Raw genomic sequence first — 24,171 nt, forward strand, 5'->3', positions numbered from 1 at the left:
GTAATTTGTGCCTGAAGTACCAAGAGAGTCTAAACCAGAGGTAGTTCCTGAAGCAGAAACTTATGGTGACATGAAAGTTAGGGTAATTCCTAGAACCCTAGAGTTAGATGGTACAGAAAAAGTAAGTGAATCTATTGATCTTGATCTTCCTATTACTTTGAGGAAGCAACCTCGCTCATGTATTTTTCACCTAATAGAGAGGTTTGTTTCATACAAAGTACTTTCTCCTCAATATCGAGCTTTTATTACTAATATTGGTAAGGTAAAAGGACCTAAAACTATACAAGAGGCTTTAAGCATCTAAGAATGGCAAAGTGCTATCATGGAAGAGATGAGGGACCTAGAAAAGAATGGGATATGGGAACTTGTTTGGTTACCTAAAGGAAAGAAAATAGTGAGTTATAAGTGGCTATTGACCCCAAAATACAAGATTGGTGGTGCCTTTGACAAGTTAAAAGTAGGCTTAGTTGTAAGGTGGTTTACTCAGACATATGGTCTAGACTACAAAGAAACTTTTGCTTTGGTAGCAAAATTAAATACTATCAAAGTCTTATTATCTGTAGCAGCTAACCTTGAGTAGCCCCTTTATCATCTTGACATAAAAAATGCTTTCTTGAATGGTGAGTTGAAGGAAGAAGTCTATATGATTCTACCTCCCAAGTTTTATAAATATAGGGACAATCAAGTTTGTAAATTGAAAAAATATATATATGGCTTGAAACAGTCACCAAGAGCTTGGTTTAACAAGTTCTCAAGAATCCTAGAGATTGAAGGTTACAAGCAAGCCTTGTCAAATCATACAATGTTTATTAAGGTTGAAGGAAGAAAGAAATGTATGCTTATTATCTATGTCAATGACATGATACTCACTGAAGACTACCTTGAGGAGATAGAGAGAGTGAAGGTTGCCCTTAGTAAGGAATTTAAGGTCAAGGATCTTGGGTCGTTAAAATACTTCCTTGGGATGGAAGTTGTCAAGTCAAGAAGAGGAATCTATGTTTCCCAAAGAAAATATATACTTGATCTCTTGACGGAGACATGTATGCTGTTGAACTCCTATTAAGGTTAAGAAATTGAAGAAGAAGCCTAAGGTAAATGAGGAAGGTGAAGAAGAAGAGGAGGAAGCAGAAGAAAACAAAGAACCAACTGACAAGGAGCGATATTAGAATCTAGTTGGAAAACTAATATATCTCTCTCATACGAGACTAGATATAGCTTTTGCTGTTAGTGTGGCTAGTCAATATATGAGTTATCTAATAAAGAGTCACATGGAGGCAATCTACAAGATTTTGAGATATCTAAAAGGTACTCCTAGTAGAGGCTTGTTCTTTAAAAAACATAAGGAAATATCTATTGAAGTTTACACTGATGTGAGTTGGGGTGGAACCTATAAAGATCAAAGGTTAACCTCTAGCTATTATTCATTTGAGTAGGAAAATTAGTTACATAGAGAAGCCAAAAGCATAGAGTTATTTCAAGAAGTAGTGCTAAATCTAAATTGAAAGCTTTGGCTCAAGGAATAGCAGAGGAATTATGGCTGAAACGAGTCTTGAATGAAATATAGGTTAAAGCAAGTTCACTATTGAAGTTTTACTGTGATAATAAGGCTTCTATAAATACGACCTTAAATCCAGTACAACATGATAGATCTAAACATGTTGAGATAGATCGACACTTCATTAGAGAAAAAGTAGAAGCAAGAATTCTATGTTTAACATATTTTCCTACAAAGTTGTAAGCAGTCGATGCCTTAACTAAAAGGTTGCTTAGACCTGTATTTGAAAATTACATAAGCAAGTTAGACATGATTAACATCTATGATTCAACTTGAGGGGGAGTGTGGGAATATCTGAATTTATTGTAAATATTATAGCCTGATTATTAAGGATTATTGTTGATTATTAGGATTTATTAACATTTATTACTTTGTCTCCTAATATTGTGTATATACACTGATTGTAACACATATTTTAGTATGAATAAGGAATATATTTCTCTCAATTTCCATAGGATATATTCGCATTTGAACATTAAACTATATTAATCAAATTCCTAAACCCTGATGAATACCTTTCAAGGTGTAAATCAAAGGGTCTTGGAGCAAAATTTATTCTCAACAGTTTTTCTTTACATGACAATGAGAAGAAAGAATAATAATGAAAAAGAAAACAATGAAAAACATGAAATCAATCAAATTTGGGAATTCTAAAATGACAAAAAAATGGAAGCAAATGAAGGAAGGAAAAAAATTGAAGTCATAAGGCAACACTTGAAATGACAATTCACATGGAATAATCAAAGTAAAGAAATCGAAAATAAGAAAAAGGAAAAGAAAAAAGAGGGAAGGGAAAAAAAGGAGAACAAATAAAGGAACAAACCCACCTTGTCGATCATTATGAACTTCACTCTCCAACCATTAATCTTGAGAAACACACACACATGATGGCAAGTATGAGAACCTTGGTTTTTTCTAATATATCTAGAAATAACTTTACCCAACAACATGCCTCCTCCCTCTTCTCCAACTCACCTTACTTTTTATAGGTAAAAATTAAGGATTCCATCATTAACGGTTGAATCTCATTAAATTACAATTCATGATTAATTTTACTTACCTTTCACCATTTCAAATCAAGGTATAAATTTGGAGATTGAATTTTTATTTAACTTTTCCTAATTAAAGACTCATATTAAGGCACAAATTTAGAGATTTTTTATTTAATTTTTATTTATTAATTTTCATTTATTTTTTTTTATTAAGGCTTTTTTTTTAATTTTGTCATTTTTTTTGTAAGGCCTGAACAAAATAGGGTAATCACAATAATACACTCTTCAAGAATTTGACTAATAAATATGTTCTCAAGGGCATTAGGGAACATTTGAAAAAGAAGAAATAAGTTCTACCTCTGTGTGTGTGGTTAATTTCCTAATGTCGAAGTTGGATTAGTGTATTCATATATAATATTAGCCGAATCCAGAGTTGAAGATGAAACTTTCATAGTGTGTTTGGGTGATTGAGTATATATTGATGTCTTTGAGTCCAATAGAGAAAAGCAACGTGGGTATAACAAACAAGGAGAAGAGTCAAACTTGGTAGGAAAAATAGGAAAACCTAGTATGATATAGAAAAGCAAGTCAACTTACTATTTATTTTCTTGCAGTTAGAAAAGGAATTTTAAAGTCTAAACTAATATGCAATAATCACAGTATAAATTTGGAAATCAATGAATGAAAATGGTTGAGATGATTAAAAAAATGGGAGGAAAAGGTGAAGAAGGGCATGCCGGAAGAATCGAAACAATAAAGAGGATAAGGTCCGTTAAGGAAATCGCAGTTAAGAGGATAAGCTTATCATTTGACCAACACGTCACTCTAAACTCAATGCATTTTCCACAAGAGGGGTCTTCAAAATATTGAACCTAAAACCCTTTATCCAAAGCTTGATCAAGGGCTTCGATACCACCTTGAGAATCCAAAACAATCTCATTTGAAATCTACACTTAGAATTAGGGTAATCCTTGCACGTGAAGTTTCTTCTAGCTATCAAAATTTGTTTGGGGCAATCATAGAATAGGGTCACGTTCTTGACATTTTGCTCATATTAGAAGAGAACATTCAAAGAAGTGTTTTTCAAGCCAAAAGAAAGAGCTTCATAGGCAATGTTTTTTTGCACCATTGCCATCCTGTAATCACATATGTCAATCCAGGTAGCATTAAAAGTCTGGGCAAAGATTTGAATGGACAAGAAACCATGTTTTTTCTGGACAAGTGAGCTCAAACTAATCACTGCCACAAAAAGGGGATCGAATTCCCTCAGACCAAAAGGGTAACTAATGCCTTGCAGTGTTCCATAATTGAATAGGGGATAATGACAGCATTCCTAATATGGTTCATCTGGTAGAGAGTGGGAAAGTGGAGAGGGAGAAGGAGAAGGTGTCCAGGCTTTCATTGTTAACTCCCAGCGATTTATGCTTCCATGCTTGCTTGCCTATCTTTAACTTTATGATTCAAATCTTTTAGATGGAGGCAGACTTTTGACTTGATAATGAGACGTAAGAATCGTTGCATCATCCATTCTTCATCTTTCAGGAACACTTTCTTTTTCAACACTTGACAAAAGATGAAAAGCGGGTACTAACCATTCCATATGTCTACTAGACGGCCTCCAAAGTACTTGGTCAGGAAACAATCACTCACTTTCCTTCCCCCATCTCTATGCCCTACTTATTAGCTCTAATTACTCCTGAAGTGATACCACTACTGTCTCATAACCCGTCTTGTTCAACACTGCTGTAATTTTCTTCAAAGAGAATTTCATAATAGAGAAAGGAGTTAGTCTGGCACTCTCTGCTTTAAAGAGCTCCAAAAAAAGAAGCAATATAATCCTACTCTTAATTCAGAGTTGCTTCGTCCAACTCTTCCTAATAATAATCCTTGAATACTTTTTTCCTTGAATTTTGAGATCAAATATTTGTGAGTATTAATATGGAGTTTGGATTCCTCTAAAACTCTGTCTCTCATATAACAGCCCTTTCTCCACTTGCTTTCTTCTTTTTTGATGCTACAGAACTTTTACACTATTCCAAGCATGTGATGTAATGTTAATTCCCATCGCTAGGAGTAATTAAAAATTCAAAGGAGCACTAGTCAATAATCATCAATATTAAAATTTTACATTTATTCTCTACAATTTGACAACTTATAATGTACTCAAGATTGTTAAATTTACAAGTTTAAGTAAAGTCATGACAAATATGTAAACTCGAAATGTAAACTTGGATGGTAAGTTTATAAGAATTTACCTTTATTAATAAATAGCCTTTGAAAGTACATGATTAAATAATTAAAATATAAATATGATTATAATTTAATTTAAATATATTTCAAATATAAATCATTGAAATTAAATATATATACATTTATAGATTGTTATACTCAACATAGAAATTTTAAAATAGGGTTACATATTTTTGCCATTTTTTTATTAATATTAATTTTTGTTTTTTTAGTTTTATTTTTTATTGAATCAGATCCTATTGCTTCTATGAATCAAGTTCTACACAATACATACACATCTTACTCAATGAGTTTATGAATGAATTAACATGATTTGATAAGCTAAAAATGTAAAAACAGTAAACTTGGAGAGCTAACTTGTAAGTTTAACCGAGTTTTATCTAATTCAAATTTATGAGCAAGTTAATACAATTTTGTAAACTATAAATGTAAAAATTATAAACCTATAAAGTCAACTTAAAAGTTTGACAATAATGAATGTACTCCCTTTGTACTTTTAAGGCTTTTTTTAAATAAAATATAAAATAGAATTTATAATCTTAATTTGTCCAATAAACTTTTAAAAATACGTTTTATTAATAAGAAGGAGAAATGAAATTTATTTAAGGAATAAAAATAATAAAAAGATAACATTAAAATAATCATAATTAATGAAACTTTATTTCTTTCAAAACATCTCATATTTAAAGACATATTTTTAAATAACAAATCACTTCCAAAAATATTTTATAAAATAGGATGGAGGAATATCTTTTTTACTTTATATGTAAATATAATATGTGTTTTATTTAGAAAAATGAACACAATTGTGAATGTGTGTGTGGGTGTATGGGATTAATATTAATATACATTAATGATTTGCATTTTTTCCTTAAAAAGAATACAGAGATAATCTTAAACTAACTAGAACGAGCTTACTAGAAGGAGTTCTGGTGGTGGCCGAAGAATACATATGCAGCCTTGGGGTCATTTATGAGCATTCCATACACGGCCTTTACACACAAATGAATGAATGATAAAGTGTTAATATATAATTTGGAACTTGAATTATAGGTTTATGGACGATTTAAATCCTATACTTGTAGTTGGTACATTTTGAATTATGAACAATTAAAATCAATGCATCTTCACCCCTACCCGTTAATTTGAAACTAACTTTCATTACTTCTTAAATATCTATCAAATAGAGAATGTGGACCTCACTATGCTTTTAAAGTAATAGGTGTTAGTTTCATATTATTGGTGGGGTGTGGATACACTAATTTTAATTTTTTAAAATTCAAAATATACTAATCAATCACATATTTTACATACTAAAACATTTGATTTTTGATATCAAATTATGCATATCAGGTTTTTATTTTTGATTTTGAGTTGTCTTTTTCATATTAATTATATGAACCTTAATAGTCCTATTTGATGGTTGTTTTGATACTTTCAAACCTTAATTTGATATTTTGGGCATTAATTCTCTTTTCTCCCTTTTTATTTATCTTTCTAGAATTTATTTAAATTTTTATTTTTTATTTTCAGATTTTTGAGGAAGCAAATTTGGAACTAAGGAGTAAAGACTAAGCCAACCTCATTAGAGAATTCAAAAGCAAGAGAAAACTTATTTGAGATTTTAATTTCAGATTTAAGAAGCTGTGAAGTAGTGCCTATTTTCAGAATTTATTAAGGGAATTAAATAAATAATTAGCAAGAGAACAATTAAGTAATGGATGACATCATCTTAAGTCAATGAAGAAGCATTATATGCGTGAATGCAATCTGATCCAAGAGGAAGTATTAAATGACATCATCATGAGGGTTAAGTGAAGCATAATATGTGTGATTTCATATCTGAATCCATGAAGAGTTCATGTGGCAGCTGGAGAGGAGCTCAATTGAAGTCACATTGTCATGCTTATTCACATTTCCCTTGCCATTCTTCAGCTCACATTAGGCGCCAATATTAATCAATTTTCCAGAATTATTTTGATTATTTTAATTCATTTTTCAGCTCATAATTAGCCATTTCAAATCTAGATTTTCTTTAGTATTATCACCCTCTACATTTTTTTATCACCTTCACATTTTTCATAATACTTAATCTTTTATTTTTTTCATTTCAGCTTCATTCTTCACCTTCACTTTCAGATTTTTTTTAGATTTTTCTCTATATGGGAGGTTGCAAAAGTAGTTTTGGGAGAATCAAAAGGTTCTGGTCCGAGAGATAAGGAGTCTTGGTGGTGGAATAATAGTGTACAGGACAAAATCAAGTATAAAAAGAACTGTTTTAAAGCCATACATTTTTGTAATAATGAGAAAAATTAGGAGAAGTACCGTATGGCTAAGAAGGAAACTAAGAGAGCCGTAGGTGAAGCTCGTTCTAAAGCTTTTGAAGAATTTTATAAGATCCTTGAAATAAAGGAAGGAGAACAAAACATTTATAAGATTGTCAAGATTAGGGAAAGAAAATCAAGGGATCTAGAACAGGTAAGGTGTATTAAGGATGAAGAGGGAAGAATTCTAATTACAGATGATGAAATTAAAAATAGATGGGAGACTTACTTTTCTAAACTTTTCAATGATGGAGAGGGTTCATCTAGTAACTTGGAGGATTTAGTAACTGGTGAAGGAGAGCAAAATTTGTCATTCTATCGAATAATACGTGATAAGGAGGTAAAGGAAGCTCTTAAGAAAATGGCAAATGGTAGAGCCAACGGACCTGATTGTATATCTATCGAAGCGTGAAAATGTTTAGGTGAAGAAGGGGTGAGATGGTTAACTAAGTTATTTAATATGATCTTACGGTCCAAGAAAATGCCTGATGAGTGGAGGAGAAGTACGTTAATTCCTATTTATAAAAATAAAGGAGATATTTAAAATTGTACTAACTATAGAGGGATTAAACTCATGAGCCACACAATGAAATTGTGGGAGAAAGTAATTGAGCACAGGTTGAGATTGGAGACAAGTATTTCTAAGAATCAGTTTGGTTTTATGCCAGGTAGATCAACTACAGAGGCGATTTATCTACTAAGGGGATTAATGGAAAAGTATCGTTGTAAAAATAAAGATTTACACATGGTTTTTATTGATTTGGAAAAAGCTTATGACCGTATACCAAGAGAAGTGCTTTGGAAAGTGTTGGAAAAAAAGGAGTATGGATTGCTTATATTAAAGCCATACAATATATGTATGAGGGGGTAAAAACTAGTATAAGAACGCCTAGTGGTCAAACAAAGGATTTTCCTATAAAGATTGGACTACATCAGGGATCTTCTTTGAGTCCTTATCTGTTCAACTTGATCTTAAATGTTTTGACGGAACATATTCAAGAAATTTCCAAATGTATGCTCTTCGCAGATGATATAGTTCTTATAGCAGAGACAAGAGAAGAGGTTAATTGCAAACTTGAGTTATGGAGGAGGATATTGGAGTCGAAAGGTTTCCGTCTGAGTAGGAGTAAGACGAAATATTTATATTGTAAATTTAGTAAGAGACTATTTGACAATAATTTGAAAGTAAAATTGGGAGATCAAATTATACCTCAAGTGAAAAGTTTAGATATTTGGGAGCCATTATTCAAAATGATGGCGAAATCAGTAGAGATATTTCATATAGGATTCAAGCTAGGTGGTTTAATTGGAGAAAAGCTAAAGGAGTTATTTGCGATTGTAAGGTACCTAATGAACTTAAAGGAAAGTTTTATCGCACTGCTATCAGACCGAAAATGTTTTATAGTAGTGAATGTTGGGCTCTAACGGGACAGCAAGAGCATAAAGTTGGAGTAGCAGAGATGAAAATGTTACGATGGATGTGCGGACATACACGTAAAGATAAAATTTAAAATGAGCACGTATGCAAAAAAGTGAAGGTAGCACCTATTGAGGAAAAAATGGTAGAAAATCAGTTGAGATGGTTTGGGCATGTACAAAGAAGATCAAGGTAGGCACCAGTGAGAAAAGTGGAACATATAACTTTGAGTTCGATTAAGAGGGGTAGAGGAAGGCCTAAGAGAACACTCTTGAAAGTTGTTAAACGCAATCTCTTAATTAATAATATTCCTAAAAGTTTGATAAATGATAGAGTACAATGGCGTCTTGCAATCCATGTAGCCGACCCCACCTAGTAGGATAAAGGCTTGTTGTTGTTGTTGTTATTGTCGTCGTCTCTTCTTCATTCATTTTCGTCTAACATTGTTCATCCATTTTCTAGATTTCATTTCTTCATCTTCCATCATCAACATTTCATCTAGATCATCATTCCTTCTTTATTCAGATTTTTGTCCACTTTCTTTTCCATTCCAGCTTGCATTTTCTCCATCTCTTGTCCAGATTTCTAGATTGCATCTTCTTCATCTTCATTCATCCATGAAAGCTTCTCAAGCTCAAGAACTCAACCAAGTGATGGAGAGGAGCATGAGTAGCTGATTTTTCATTAAGCTTTAATGAAGATGAACTTGTGATTTGAAATTTCTAGATTTATTTCCCTCACTTGTATTTTCAATTCTACAATTTCTTCTACTCTTCTTATGGATTAGAATTTCAGTGGCTGTTATATTAGTGATTTTTGGTTCTATTTTCTTATTAGATTAAAATTGTGGATGTTGAATTGAGATTTATGATTGTGTTTCAGTTCTGAAATTTATAAATTTATTTAAATGTTCTTGAATGTGTTCATATGTTCTTGGTGTTCTTGTTCAAATTTTCTTTGTGTCTCAAGCTAGATCCATATAGGTTTATGTAAATTTGGTTTCAGAAGTTTTTCTATCACTTAATTTGGTCTGAATTTAGTGGCTATGAACAAGGCTGAATCACATTATTAATTTCAATTGACTTGGCTTAAATTCTTTAATGATCATTAGATTTAATGATTCACAATACTTTGAAAGTTTTAGAGTGTTCTTCATTAAGCTAATTGCTATTACATGTGTGGTTACAAATTTAAAATTCAAGGATTATCACAAAGAGATTCTAACTTGAGCTCATCATCTCATTCATTTATTTCATCACATTAAAATTAAAAATTGCAAACGTCTAATTCTTGCATTTTAGACTTAGTTGAACCATTCTCTCATTCTTTTAATTTATTGGCAATTGGCTTAAGAATTTGTATGCATTGCCTCCTTGGGAGATGACCTAGAATGCTCCCAACTACATTTTAGTTTTTATTGATGGCTTTAAGCGACTAAAGGTTCTCATCATATACCAATTACGAGTATAGGGTTCAAATTGACCCATCGATCTATAGTGCAGGGTCCAAATTGCATATTAACCCAATGATAATTAATCCAAAGGGGAAATAAAGAAGATAATCCTAAATGACATTCAATCAAGCTTCTAGAAAATTTTAAAAATCCTAAGCGAAAAGCATAGGGCATCAGCTTGTATGTATGTATGTATGTGTATGTATGTATGTATTTGATCCCCTCTATTTCTATACAATTCCATTTCTCTAACCTAAAACTTATATCATAACTCATGCATGAGCCTACCTAAAACTTGGCCTTATCTAGATGCTTATTTAAAAGTCTATTTAAAATAGTTTACATATTAGCTTTAAAGGTATCAAATATGCTTTACTACTATTAAAGCCTATATATATAATATGATTTATCAACTATAATATGTAATAATTAAAAGGACTTTATTAAAGTTATATTGGTTTGGGTTTGATTAGATATTGTAGGGCTATATTTGTATAGGTCTAAGCCCATTTTTGGGGTTTAGTTTGTTATGTTCAAGTTCAGGTTGTGTATATATTTGAATTTGTGTACAAAGGTTGTTATCTATAAACATTATGGTTGATTAAGAAAAGGAATTATTCAAAAATCTTAGTTCTAATATAGTATTAGAGCTCGGGTCAGTAGGTCAACCCACCTGAAAATCAAGACATATAGTCTTGAAAAATATCCATGTATCGTGTGTTTTGATAGAAGGCATCTGAGAATCAAGAACCTTTTACAAGTTATGCATAAAATTCCCAAGTCTAAGACTTTAGGCTAGATAGTCAAGCAACCTTAGCTGAAATTCAAAGTTGAGATTTGAGATCTAAAGTAGTCAAACCCAAAACGCATGCGCTTCTAATTTTACTAGATCTGAAGCCTTCAACCTAAAAGAAACTAGGTGATATCCTTCTTCCTCTTCACAGATTGACTCTTAAACCCTAAAACCCTTGCCACTAATCAATCTTACCACCATAGAAATCTCGTCGGCCATTATTTCTGTAACACCCTCAAATTTACAAACCGATTTTTCGCAAATTATTAATTCAACAAATCATTTTTTTTATTGAACCCTTATCATACCCTTATCATGGTAGAAAAATTTTTACCATGATACATCCAAGACAATATACCACAGGTCTTAAAATATCTCAAAAAGCAATTAGAACCATGAGGGACAGACATGATCCTCATAGCATGTTATTTAAATTAGGTCATGAATCAAAAGGGATAGACATAATCCTCTTGGACATATAAATGCATTTAATAAAAAGGATTAGAGTTTACATGCTCCATAGACAAGATATGTCCTAAGTTGGCACAAGATACATTGTATAATCCAAAATAAGAGGCAACGTAAAAGATGGTGTCTCATACACCATAATTACACCTCTGGTGCTTTCTCGGCCGGATTCGCTCCTGTAAAAATATTAACCACGGGGAATGAGACTTAAAAGTCCCAGTAACCAAAAATTAATATGTAATGATGCATGCGGATGTAACTAATCATGCGATTGCTAAGTGGGCACACAAAACATTTAACCGAACAATATTTTCAAACAAACCGAACAAGTATTTAATTGCATGACTGCACCTTATATCCTCCTTTCACCATGCTCGGACGCCAAATCACCCGGCCAAAGGTGAGTTGGACCAAGCGACACGCCACTCATTGGGTCCAATGAGGGCTTACCACGTGGTAATAATTAACCGAACAGAAATTCCCATTAACACCATACATTAAAATACCCTGACAAGTCATGCATCATTCAAATATCCAAACAGGAATATATCCGAACAATAATATCTCATCATGATAAACAAAAATAAATTTTTAACCCACTTGGCAATAATTTCAAACAAGTATATACAGTATTTATTTTCAATAATTCATAATTTTTCCAAACAACAAAACAACACATAACCATTCACAAACACACTCATCACAACACATTAATAATGGTTACCTTGTGTCTTGAATAACAAGTTCCCCTTCACAACTCCTTTTTCACCACTATCTTTGTCAATATAATCTACATAATTATTTCACAATACTATATATTAATTTTACATTAAAATAAATAACTCTAATTTAAATAGTTAGAAAGTCTTAGATCTATAATCCATATTAACACTAATTTAAGATTTATGCCTCATTTAACTTCCCAAATTCTTTTCTAAAATTCTCGTACCCTAATAAACTATTTTTTTTATCCTCAAATCACTTCTCGTATCACAATTTCATCCTTCTATATTCTAAAAATTCGTCCAAAAATAAATTAAATTTTAAAATTATCCTGAAGCCTCAAATCACCTTTCTATAACTTCAAAAATACCTATTCATACTTAAATAAATATTTAATAATCATAGGTTTATCCCTACATCTCAGATTCCACATAAATTCAACCATATAGATCTAGATTTTAACTCAAAAATTCTTAAACATGAGTTTCAACCTCAAGAAAATATTCTATAATATTTATTATATCCCTAAGAGTTTTAACCTATATTTTTAATCCATCATATCATCAGATTAACTATCCTATAGAAAAATCCTAATCAAAATATTTACTCTATCCTACAAAATAATCATATCACTAGAAAGCTAATATTATTTAAAAAATAACTATAAAATTAATTTTGTAATTAAATAAATTTTTAAATGCTAATCTAAACAGGAAAGTTAGAACATACCTGAAGAAAAAGAAAATAATCCCCCCTTGCGAGAAAACGCCGAGCAACGTGAGAGGAAGAGAGAAAAATAATATAAAAATGGGATTGTGAGTCCCAAAATTATAAAAAAAAAAACTATAGGTTTGAATTTAATTATTCAAACCTTTGGGCCAAAAGTTGCAATTTTCTCTAAATTGCATCTTAGCCTCTCATGCTTCCTAATGCACACACCCCCTCCTTTTTATACATGAAGGCACCTCTTCTCTTCCCTCATCTAACCAATGTGGGACTTAGAAACAACAACCTTCCACCCCCTTTTTTTTTGTTCCTTCTACCTTCTCTTTTTTTTTTTAACACACACATAAAAAAAATTATTTATGTATTATATCTTAACTAAATATTGCTTATGTGTTTTAAATTTAAATTTTTAAATTCATAATTAAATACCTAATCATAATATTATTTCTCAATAACCTCAAATAATATAAATTCCTATTATTATCATTTTTTTCCTCAAAACCTAAATTCCACAATTTCTTTATTATATAAAAATCAGGATGTTACAATTCTCCCCTCCTTTTAGAAATTTTGTCCTCAAAATTTAATAGATAAGCTTAGAAACTATGTACCTAAGCAAATAAATGTGGATAATCTCACCTCATACTCTCCTCGGTCTCCCAAGTAGCATCACCTAGGGCTCCACCCTTCCAAATCACCTTCACGAGTCGGATGGTCTTATTGCGTAGTTGTTTGTCCTTAAAGTCCTCAATTCGCTCCGGTTCGAATCTAAAGGTCAAATTCTCCCTCAATTCTACTTCTTCAGGTTCAATAACATGGGAGGGATCCGGGTTGTACTTCTTCAACTGTGATACGTGGAACACATTATGGATACCTGCAATCTGTGGAGGTAATGCAACTCTATATGCAGTAGATCCAATTCGCTCCAAGATCTCATACGGGCCCATAAATCTAGGTGTCAATTTCTTTGCCTTAATGGATCTACCAATGCCTGTCACTGGAGAAACCTTTAAAAATACATGATCTCCTACTTCAAACTCTAACGGCCGTCTCCTCTTATCAGCATAGCTCTTCTGTCGGCTCTGAGCGGTTAGCAATTTTTGCTTAATCATTGCAATCTTCTGGGTGGTCTGCTCTACAATTTCTGAACCAATGATACTCCTCTCACTTAATTCTGTCCAACACAAAGGCGATCTACACTTCCTTCCATACAAGGCCTCATAAGGCGCCATCCCAATACTAGAATGATAGCTGTTATTATAAGCAAATTCAGCTAATGGCAAATGATTATCCTAACTACCTGGTAGTTCAATGGCACAAGCTCTCAACATGTCCTCCAAAGTCTGGATCGTCCTCTCTGTTTGTCCATCTGTTTGGGAGTGGTATGTGGTGCTAAAACTCAGTCTGGTACCCATAACCTTCTGTAGTGCACCCCAAAAGTTTGAAGTGAACCTTGGGTCACGATCTGACACAATTCTAGAGGGTATACCATGAAGTCTAACTATCTCCTTAATGTATATCTCAGCAAATTTCTCTAATGTAGAGGTAAACTTGATCGCCAAAAAGTGAGCCGATTTGGTGAGTCGGTCTACTATCACCCAAATAGCATCCTTACTCGAAGGTGTTCTTGGCAATCCAGTGATGAAATCCATGGAAATATCATCCCATTTCCACTTTGGAATATCTAACGGTTGCAGTATTCCAGCTGGCTTCTGATGTTTTATCTTTATCTTCTGACACGTTAAACATCTAGAAACAAATTCGGTTACATCTTTCTTCATTCCTGGCCACCACCAACCTCGCTTCAAATCATGGTACATTTTAGTTATACCGGGATGAATTGTATATTTGCTCCTATGAGCCTCTTCTAAAAGGATATTCCTCAATCTTGGATCATTAGGTACACAAAGTCTACCTTTATATCTCATCACTGTGTCATCAGAGATGGTAAAATTTAAGGCTTTACCTACCACTATCTCCTTCCTTATATTCTTTAAGTAGTCATCACTCTGCTGTGAGACTCTGAGATCTTCCCAAAATTTGCTCTCAAAGTATACTACCTGGAGTGCGGCCATTTGATGTTCAATCACATCCACTGGAACATCATGAAAACTGTTCCACAAATGATATTCATGAACCATCAAATGTGCAGCATGAATAGTCTTCCTACTTAAAGCGTCAGCTACTACGTTAGCCTTACCCGGATGGTAATGTAATTCAAAGTCATAATCCTTTAAAAATTCCATCCATCGTCGCTGCCTCATATTAAGCTCTTTTTGATCAAATAAATACTTCAGGCTCTTATGGTCACTGAAGATTTGAAACTTAGATCCATACAAGTAGTGTCTCCATATCTTCAGAGCAAACACAACTGCAGCTAACTCCAAATCATGAGTAGGGTAATTTTTCTCGTGTGGTCTCAACTGTCTGGAGGAATAGGCAACCACTCGGTCATTTTGCATCAAAACACATCCTAAACCCTTTAAAGAAGTATCAGTGTACAGAGTGTATGGCACCATAGGTTAGGAATAGTCAACACTGGAGTAGTGGTTAACCTCTTTTTCAATTCTTGGAAAGCAGCTTCACATTTGTCAGTCCAAATAAATGGGGCATCCTTCTTAGTCAGCTTAGTTAAGGGCATCACAATTTACAAAAATCCCTTAATAAAGCGACGATAATAACCTGCTAAACCTAGAAAACTTCGTATCTCCGTCACAGATTTTGGCTGTTCCCATTTCATCACTGCATCAATCTTGCTAGGATCCACTGCAACTCCATTTCTGGACACAACATGGCCTAAAAACTTTACTTCTTGGAGCCAAAATTCACACTTGCTTAATTTAGCATAAAGCTTATTTTCCCTCAAAACTTGCAAGACGATTCTTAAATGCTCACCATGAGCCTCCTCATCCTTTGAATAAATAAGAATGTCATCAATAAACACTACTACAAACTTATCTAAATAGGGTCGAAAGATCCTATTCATGTAATCCATGAACATCGCAGGAGCATTCGTAAGTCCAAACGGCATCACCATGAATTCATAATGCCCATATCTCGTCCGAAATGCTGTCTTAGGTATATCCTCCGCTCTTACTCTCAATTGGTGGTACCCTGACCTTAAATCAATCTTTGAGAAAACTGCGGATCCCACAAGCTGATCCAGCAAATCATCGATTCTCGAAAGTGGATATTTATTTTTGATGGTTACTTTGTTCAATTGTCTATAATCAATGCACAATCGGAGGCTTCCGTCCTTCTTCTTTACAAAAAGGACTGGAGATCCCCAAGGTGAAACACTCGGTCTGATGAAACCCTTCTCAAGTAGCTCTTCAATTTGCTTTTTCAGTTCTGCTAACTCTGAAGGGGACATCCGATAAGGAGCCTTAGAAATTGGCCCTGTATCGGGTACCAATTCAATTGAGAACTCTACCTCGCGCTTTGGGGGTAAACCGGAGACTTCGTCTGGAAATACATCCGCAAATTCTTTGACAATTGGGATATTCTTCACGCCTTCATCAATCTCAGCTTGGATAGAGAAGAAAACCATGTAGGCCTGGCAACCCTTCTTCATACATCTATCAACTTGTGCCGCCGAAAAGAAAACATGATCTTGAGTCTCGACTGGGGTCACCGACAAAGAAGATAAAGACACACTCCTCTCTCTACAATCTAGGATAGCACCATTTGCAGCCATCCAATTCATTCCCACAATTACATCCATACCTCTCAGTGGTAAGATAATTAAGTCCATAGTTGTTTTCCTATTTTTAAACTCGACCACTAGGTTAAGGCATGCCTTAGCAGTCCTCACAGATTCTCCCGCAGGAGTAGACACATTCATATCAAAAGGTAAAATACACACAGGCAAATCAAGGTTCTTTACACAAGTTTCAGAAATAAAAGAGTGTAGCACCCGAATCAAATAGTGCAACAATATCATGATGAAGGATTTTGATGTTATCTCTAATGGCATTTGGGGAGTTCATGGTGTCCTGAGTAAGAGCAAACACACGGCCAGATACAGTAGGATGCTGGGAAAGGTTTTTGTATTTAAGTCCTGATTGTCCCCACAAAACTTTGGAATGTGACAGGGTTTCCTATAAATGTAACAAACCCAGCACTGTCTGAAATAACGGCGCCCACATTTAGTGTACTGTTGAGAGCTCGTTGTACTCGGGGCAAGGGTAGATACTGTTGGGCCCCTCTGTGATTCGTGATAACTACTATGATAGCTCCTCTGTCCTTGGCCCTTTTGAAATGGACCCTTCTGCCTTCCCTAGTTCCATGAGCTACTCGAACCCTGATGGTTCTTCTTTGTAATGCCTCTTGTGGGTTGGAGATAGGTTGGGGGTCTACTATATAAATACCCCCTCTTCTCTCTCTCAACCTCCCTCTTACTGCGAGCTATTACTTGCAATTTTATACACATTTTGTCATAGTCTCGGATCAATTGCTCCCTCAATTCTGGTCTAGCCTTCTCTAATAAGCGCTTAGCCTTCCATTCAGAATCATTCTTATACTACAGGTATGTGGAGTATCTAGATAACTCCTGAAATGAATGTGTCCTCATATAGGTTTCCTTGTTTAAGCATGGAACTCAGCTTCCTTCCCAAACCTTAACTTTGATGGAAAGTAATGCCTGAAAATTTTTTTTCCTTAAACTCCTCTTATGTGAGTGTTGAATCATCTTTGAGTCCCACTGTCTCCCACCAATCTCTTGCTCCCTTCACTAGGAGCACTAATGTTACTTGTACCTTTTGATTACTGGTGCATGTGACTACTCGAAAGATAGACTCAACTCTTTTCACCCATTCCTCTACCACGGATGGTTTAAGGTTACCATCAAACGTGAGAGGATTAAACTTCCTAATAGTTTCCCACACATCAGTAATGGTCGATGGGGCTCTCTGTTCCTCTTACCTAGTCTCCTCCCTTCTAAGCTCATAATCTCTCGGAATAGTAGGATGTGAGAAACTGCCTTCCCCTACATGACTCTCAACATGAGCCCTATCTCCATTCTCAGCAAACTTTGTCTTTTTAGCTCCGTCGACTCTCGTTCATATTTTTGAACCTTGTCTGTTAATGTCTTTACAAGCACTCTCAATTCCGCTAAATCAGGCTCCTCATTTGGCGGTGGAGGTGGTGGGTGCTCATGTTGGGATCCTAAGTTATTGTGAGTAACATGCATTTTCTCTCCCCTCCTAAAGGATACAAGATATAAATAATAAAATTAGCCTAGCTATATAATGGCCATACAATGAGAAGCACCATAACAATGTATATTGCCAACCGACTATATGCAATGCACCACACATAATAAATACATATTAAATTCACACGAGTAATAGTTTCAAACAAAAGTTTAAATAAGTATTACTAAAATAGAGGCTTGAAATATGATGCTCTGATACCAATATGTAACACCCTCAAATTTACAAACCGATTTTTGCAAATTATTAATTCAACAAATCATTTTTTTTATTGAACCCTTATCATACCCTTATCATGGTAGAAAAATTTTTACCATGATACATCCAAGACAATATACCACAGGTCTTAAAATATCTCAAAAAGCAATTAGAACCATGAGGGACAGACATGATCCTCATAGCATGTTATTTAAATTAGGTCATGAATCAAAAGGGATAGACATAATCCTCTTGGACATATAAATGCATTTAATAAAAAGGATTAGAGTTTACATGCTCCATAGACAAGATATGTCCTAAGTTGGCACAAGATACATTGTATAATCCAAAATAAGAGGCAACGTAAAAGATGGTGTCTCATACACCATAATTACACCTCTGGTGCTTTCTCGGCCGGATTCGCTCCTGTAAAAATATTAACCACGGGGAATGAGACTTAAAAGTCCCAGTAACCAAAAATTAATATGTAATGATGCATGCGGATGTAACTAATCATGCGATTGCTAAGTGGGCACACAAAACATTTAACCGAACAATATTTTCAAACAAACCGAACAAGTATTTAATTGCATGACTGCACCTTATATCCTCCTTTCACCATGCTCGGACGCCAAATCACCCGGCCAAAGGTGAGTTGGACCAAGCGACACGCCACTCATTGGGTCCAATGAGGGCTTACCACGTGGTAATAATTAACCGAACAGAAATTCCCATTAACACCATACATTAAAATACCCTGACAAGTCATGCATCATTCAAATATCCAAACATGAATATATCCGAACAATAATATCTCATCATGATAAACAAAAATAAATTTTTAACCCACTTGGCAATAATTTCAAACAAGTATATACAGTATTTATTTTCAATAATTCATAATTTTTCCAAACAACAAAACAACACATAACCATTCACAAACACACTCATCACAACACATTAATAATGGTTACCTTGTGTCTTGAATAACAAGTTCCCCTTCACAACTCCTTTTTCACCACTATCTTTGTCAATATAATCTACATAATTATTTCACAATACTATATATTAATTTTACATTAAAATAAATAACTCTAATTTAAATAGTTAGAAAGTCTTAGATCTATAATCCATATTAACACTAATTTAAGATTTATGCCTCATTTAACTTCCCAAATTCTTTTCTAAAATTCTCGTACCCTAATAAACTATTTTTTTTATCCTCAAATCACTTCTCGTATCACAATTTCATCCTTCTATATTCTAAAAATTCGTCCAAAAATAAATTAAATTTTAAAATTATCCTGAAGCCTCAAATCACCTTTCTATAACTTCAAAAATACCTATTCATACTTAAATAAATATTTAATAATCATAGGTTTATCCCTACATCTCAGATTCCACATAAATTCAACCATATAGATCTAGATTTTAACTCAAAAATTCTTAAACATGAGTTTCAACCTCAAGAAAATATTCTATAATATTTATTATATCCCTAAGAGTTTTAACCTATATTTTTAATCCATCATATCATCAGATTAACTATCCTATAGAAAAATCCTAATCAAAATATTTACTCTATCCTACAAAATAATCATATCACTAGAAAGCTAATATTATTTAAAAAATAACTATAAAATTAATTTTGTAATTAAATAAATTTTTAAATGCTAATCTAAACAGGAAAGTTAGAACATACCTGAAGAAAAAGAAAATAATCCCCCCTTGCGAGAAAACGCCGAGCAACGTGAGAGGAAGAGAGAAAAATAATATAAAAATGGGATTGTGAGTCCCAAAATTATAAAAAAAAAACTATAGGTTTGAATTTAATTATTCAAACCTTTGGGCCAAAAGTTGCAATTTCCTCTAAATTGCATCTTAGCCTCTCATGCTTCCTAATGCACACACCCCCTCCTTTTTATACATGAAGGCACCTCTTCTCTTCCCTCATCTAACCAATGTGGGACTTAGAAACAACAACCTTCCACCCCCTTTTTTTTTGTTCCTTCTACCTTCTCTTTTTTTTTAACACACACATAAAAAAAATTATTTATGTATTATATCTTAACTAAATATTGCTTATGTGTTTTAAATTTAAATTTTTAAATTCATAATTAAATACCTAATCATAATATTATTTCTCAATAACCTCAAATAATATAAATTCCTATTATTATCATTTTTTTCCTCAAAACCTAAATTCCACAATTTCTTTATTATATAAAAATCAGGATGTTACAATTTCACTCTCTAATGGAACAACGAAGACAAATCGGTGTCACTTATGTCATTTAATTCCAACACGCATTTGAGATTCAATTGTAGAAATCTCTAAGAAACCCATTATCACATCAAAAGGTCCTTCTATGGCTAGCGATGGAACCTCATCCATTAAACAATCAATTGATTTCCATTACCCATTATATCTTCATCCATTTGAAATGCTCACGACTACTCTTGTGCCAAATTTGTTAACTAGTTCGACAAATTATATTGCCTAAAGTTGAGCCATGAAGATCATATTCTTAGTAAAAATTAGGGTTTGTTGATGGCACTTGCAGGTGTACGACTTAACCAGAACAGCTTCAACCATAAAAGGGCCAATGTAATGTTGTACTCTTATGGGTCATAAACTCTGTTAATAAGGATTTGTTGAGTGGGCTCACATTTTTTAAATCCTTTGAAAAGGTTTGGGGTGATCTTAAAGAAAGATTCGATAAGAGAGATGCAGTGAAGAATTTTTGTCTTTAAAGAGGTATTAATACTTTGACTCAAGGTTCAATGTTCATGCCTTAATCTTATAGCAAGCTTAAAGATCTATGGATGAACATGCCATTATCGTAGTCATTCCAACTTGCCAGTGTTCAACCTCACTCAAATGTACTCAGATACTCCAAGAACAACATCTTTTCTAGTTTTTAATAGGTTTGAATGACTCCTATAGTCAAACTAGGAGTCAGATTTTTTTGATGCTTCCTCTACCTATGGTTAATTATGCTTATGCCATGATATCACATGATAAGGAGCAACAAACACTTACCACTACTAGTCCATGAAACACGTTAAGGGATACCATTATATTGTAATGGCTGTATGAAGAGGAAGAAATGGTAAAGGTGGACATATTAATAGAAGTTAGGGAAGAAATATGACTAGAGAAGAGAGCACAAACTATCGTCAAAGGCACATTCATATAATAATTGTTATCATTTCATTGGATTTCTCCCTAATTATAGAAGCAATCACGACAACAAATTAGTTTAAGGACAAGCAAATCAAATAGCCATAGACTTTACTACCTATACTGGTTCATCTTAAGGAGTTGGAGCTAATGAGGGTGATATTGTTATTCTAGCTCTTACTTAGGAATAATATGATCAAATACTCTACCCTCTTAAAAGGGAACCAAATAAAGGGGCGGTAGAAATGGCAGGAAACACCTCAGGTTTGAATAATTTTAAATTTCTTAAAAATGAATGGTTATTTGATTTAAGAGCATTATGATATGTTGTTAGCAATCTAACCTACTTAGATTAAGCCCATTCTTATAGTAGACCTATTAAGAGAATTAGAGTTCCTAATGGTCAATTGCTTACTGTCACTTATATAGGTAGTGTTAAACTATCTAAGAATTTAGAATTAAAAGGAGTTTTATATGCTTATGGGTTATGCTTTAACTTAATATCCATTTCTCAGCTTACTATATATACATGTTATATGGTTTCTTTTTATTCAAAGTTTTGCACTGTACAAGAATTGAAGACTGGGAAGATTATGGAAATTGGTAAGCTCCATAATGGGTTATATCTGTTGAAGATTGGTGAAACTATGGATTTTGAAACTTCTTTTGTTACCTAAACAAAGATAGATAAGAATGCTAACGCTAATAAACTATGGCCTTATAGACTCGGCCATGCTTCTTTTCGTATATTGCAATATTTATGTAACATTGAACCATTTGTCTTTGATTTTTCAAGAATATAAACTTGTGACTATGAAATTTGCATTGAGGCTAAATGTAACATCCCAAAATTTAGAACTGAGTGCTTCTAGGTGTAGGCAAAAAGTTTTAATTAGTATGCTATCTTTTCAATTTGGATAGGAACTCAAATATGAGGAATCTAAGATATATTAAAGGTAGGAGAAAGAGAAAATAAAGAAATCCGTATAGTTAAGGAATTTATAGGAAATTTACTTGTGTCTAGTTATTACATATAATTTGTTAGATTATAAATTATGGTGGCAAGTGAGGACACAAGAAATTATCAATAAAGTCAAGTGATTCCTAAGAATACAAAAGAAAATTAAGGAAAAGAAAGCCAAAGCTAATAAGGACTAATTTGATAAAGATTCTTGTCAAGTGACACCTAAAGTTATTAGGTGAATTAGGGAGAACCCTAATCATAATACATTAGTCCAAGTCATATTTTTAGGATATCAAATGATTATTGTATGAAAGAAAAGTATAAAATTAGAGATGTTAAATATTTGTATAGATTCTTTCATGGTAATTTTTACCATATATTTATATGAGGATAAGATATATTTAATTCCTACTTATAAGTCAAATTAAAGGAGAAATAAAAATTATTAAGTCAAAAATTAGTGGGAAATTGATGGCAAAATCATAGGCCTAGAAAAGAAAGGGAGACATGAAAAAAAAAATATATATGTATATATATAGACCTCATTTCTCTCTCCCACTTCATGTCTTCTCATTACCCCTCACGAGTTAAGGTGTTAATTCAATATTATTAATTAAGCAATATTTAGTAGGATATGCATCACTAATTTATATTAATTTTTGATAAAGGATCATAAGTTGCAAAACCTTGTTATTGTTAGCAAGAGTTATGGGTGGCAGCATAATTTGAATTAAAATCAAGATTCTACTACTAACCTATATTTTTCTTATTCTTTTATATCTTGATCTTCTTATTCATTCATGTAGTTGTCCCATCAAGTATATTATAAAAGATTGAAAAGGAATGAAAAGAAAGCAAGTTCAGTTATTTCTCACCTAAATATTTAAATTGATTTGAGTTAGTAGAGAAATTATAATAGGTGGCGTAAGATTAGATTTAGTGTCATCATCCCACAATTACAATGGCATAAAATGGGTTATGTGGCAACCAATGGAGATTTGCTTAATTCATTTTCATTTAACAAATTTTTATAACCACCGCTTCCTACTTTCTTCAAATTCCTCTTTTTATACACTTAGGCATTTTTTTTTTCATTATCTTTCTCATTTTCATTTGCCTTTCAAGACTTGAAGAGAAAGGATTTGGGTCTTCAATGTTACCAAATGGAAAACTCTTAGGATTGAGGTAGAGTAAACCTTACCATTTTCTTCCTCTAAATTATATCTATAGCCCAAACTCCCTTCACAAAACTCTCTTCTCCTTCAAAGCTATGCATCCATGGCCTTAGAATTGGGAGACAGGGGATTTATGGGCTAGACAAAGTGAAGGCAACAAGTTAATTAAATAATTAGCTAAACCAAGATTAAGAGAGACCATTGAAAGAGAGAGTTGTGATTTGAAGGGCTGGGACATAAATTTTAGAGTTAAGAAATTGCTTGAAAGAAAGCTAAGAACTCAAAGTAGTAACCTTGTCTTTTTCCCTTGTGTATATTTTTATTCATGTGATTGACATAGTTGCTGAATTTGTTAGTTGTAACATGCTACTGTAAATATGCTACCATATTTATATTAATGCGTGTTTAAAATCATGAATTATGTTGTAAAGAAGAATGCAAGTGCACCATGTCTTATTAGAACAGGTTTTACGTACTTGAAAATTATGTTGTTACTTGAATGAACTATGTTAGCTTGTGGAAATGGCTTGAGTTACTATTGAGATTTTTACAATCTTACTCTCTAAAATATACTAATCATGCTAGGTTCAAGCACAAGTAAAGACAATGCATGAAGCTAGATTCTATGGAAATAGTTGTATGGAATTATGTATGAATATTCTGACAAGCGCATGAGGTGTAAGTATAATAAATGCTCTGTGTCTATCACCCCTAGAGTAGATATATATGTATGGAA

Source organism: Prosopis cineraria, unplaced genomic scaffold, assembly GCF_029017545.1.
Source record: "Prosopis cineraria cultivar Desert tree isolate PC_DT_omini unplaced genomic scaffold, ASM2901754v1 PC1, whole genome shotgun sequence".
Lineage (NCBI taxonomy): Eukaryota > Viridiplantae > Streptophyta > Magnoliopsida > Fabales > Fabaceae > Prosopis > Prosopis cineraria.